This window comes from Octopus bimaculoides, chromosome 8 (assembly GCF_001194135.2).
Source record: "Octopus bimaculoides isolate UCB-OBI-ISO-001 chromosome 8, ASM119413v2, whole genome shotgun sequence".
Lineage (NCBI taxonomy): Eukaryota > Metazoa > Mollusca > Cephalopoda > Octopoda > Octopodidae > Octopus > Octopus bimaculoides.
The window spans coordinates 78980166-78982737 of NC_068988.1; the positions used below are offsets into that span (position 1 = coordinate 78980166).

The 2572-nt window shown below is 37.4% G+C and overlaps 1 long non-coding RNA gene across 1 annotated transcript in view; it reads right to left on the reverse strand.

Moving 5' to 3' along the window:
* Nucleotides 1-1982, reverse strand: part of LOC106878503 (uncharacterized) — a 38332-nt gene extending 36350 nt beyond the window's left edge. The window contains exon 1 of the long non-coding RNA XR_001410506.2: nt 1310-1982. This is a non-coding gene — a long non-coding RNA (uncharacterized LOC106878503). The remainder of the gene's footprint in view (nt 1-1309) is intronic.
* Between the last annotated feature and the right edge of the window lie 590 nt (nt 1983-2572).

Sequence of the window (2572 nt, forward strand, 5' to 3'; positions counted from 1 at the left end):
AATAATAATAATAATAATAATGATAATAATAATAATAATAATAATAATAATAATAATAATAATAATAATAATAATAATAATAGTAGTAATAATAATAATAATAATAATAATATCAGCCGCACAAGACCAAAGCTTGCTTACCAAAAACTACCAGGTTAACGTTCTTCAAAACGGTTCTGACCATAAATGCAGATTCTGAGATACATTGACGAAACAATAGACCATCTCGTCTCGGAATATCCTGTGCTGACACCAAACGAATACAAAAATCGCCACGATAGGGTGGGACAGTATTTAGTTTGGAAAATATGTAAACACTACAAAATCAACACTCCTGCTTGCTGGTATGAACATCATCCTGAGCCAGTCGTTTAAGTTAAAAATGTCACTATCCTCTGGGATTTTCCAATCTACACCACCAGAACGATCCCGGCTAATCGACCAGACATACTCATTAAAGACAGGGAAGAAAATACTTGTAGACTAATAGATAAAAATGTTCCCACTGATAAAAATATATCATTAAAGGAATTTGACAAATTAAGTAAATAAAAAGACCTGGAAATTGAAATACAAAGGATGTGGCATCTTAAAGCCTTCGGTATGATAACGGATATCAAAAACATCTAAATAACATCCCAGGAGAACCATGTCTCAGAGAAATCCAAGAGATCGGGCTCACAAATACTGCCCACATCCTTAGAAAAACCCTATCAATTTAAATGTCTGTGTTGTATTACATGAAGATATTTCGCTACCGCCCCCTGTCCCTGCTACTGCCCCCTAGCTTTCAGGCATACTGTAACATCCCTTATCCTTCACTCGCCCAAGGACGCTGGGTGTGTCTCGGAAAATGATTATACCCAACATGCAAATTAAAAGTAACTAATAATAATAATAATAATAATAAATCATTTATGTTATAGGCACAAGGCCTGAAATTTAGAGGAGAGTTAAGTCGATTGCAGTGCTCAACTTCAACTTATTTTATCGACTACCAAAGGATAAAAGGCAAAGTCGACCTCGGCGGAATTTGAACTCAGGACGTAAAGACGGACGAAGTGCCGCTAAGCATTTCGCCCGACGTGCTAACGTTTCTGCCAGCTTGCAGCCTTAACAACAACAGATTTTTACTTCCTCTAAGTTTTGTTGTTTTTTGTTCCAATGGGTTAAAATCTGACCTCAAGACTCTTATATCGTATCACACCCGAGCTTGATACGATAGTACCAGACATCTACTGAGGATTCAAATCCAAATACCTACCTGAAAATTTATAGCACATTGCCAATATGAAAAATCAATACTTACAATTTTCAGACGGTGACCGAATTACAATGTTGCAGAAAATGTGAATGTACGTGTGACAGTGTTTTTGCGAATGTGTACATGTGGGAGTATAATGCATACTATATGTGTGAGTGTGTGTGTGTGTGTATGTATATGTACGTATGTATATATGGCATCTGCATATATTTCTGTATATGCATACATTACATGCAAATACAATAAATCAGTGTACGTGAATGTTCATATATGGATTTACATAAATATATGTGCATATGTGTGTGTTTAATTATCTCTACACACATACAAATAAACGTTCGCACACACACATATATATTTATATACATACACACGCATATATAAATATATATATATATATAAACAATATATGAGTATATGCATATATATGTACATGTATGTATATACGTTCATCTACATGTGCATATAGATACATAACTGGGTACATGACGTGGCAAAAGAACAAGGACAAAATGGTAAACAAGGTGCAATATATATATATATAGATAGATAGATGTATGAATGTATGGATGGGTGGATGGATGTGTGTGTGTGTATGTGTGTGTTTGTCTGTATATGTATATATATATATACACATACATATGCATGTACGTATATGGTATTATTAAATTATATCTACACACACGCACACACACACACACACTCACACAATCACGTATTCACGAGCTATCTTTTAGCTTGCTTTTACCGACTGAAGAACTAGTTATCCACCAATCACAGACCAACACGATCGTTTATAATCACCATCACAACTACCTACCAACCAACCTTATCTATCAATCACCCACCATCCTACCGACCATCAATCTACCTACCTACCTACCTACCTACCTGTCTCCCTACCCTTCTATCTTCCGAACCACCTTCCTTCATTCCCTCCCTATGCTTGTTAAACCGCCGTCAATCTGTCTCTTATGCAGCCGTACTCTTATGATGTAAACCAACTGCTATTACTGCTTCTGCTGCCCTTTACCACTACAACTGCTGCTGCTGCTGCAGAAGACCGACTGGATGCGGTGGAAGGTCGACTCTAATACCACTACCAATACATTTACAAACACACATTCTAGCAGTAGTACCATGATCCTCCCCACCGTCGGCACCATTGAAGTCAACGTCGGCCTTCACCAAGCAGGCAGTCGCAACGTTTCGTAACAGTCGTTTATTACCTTACACACCCTGCCACGATTTCATTCTTATAACCCCGTCTCTCGTTCCCCCCTCCCCCTCTCTCTCACACACATACAC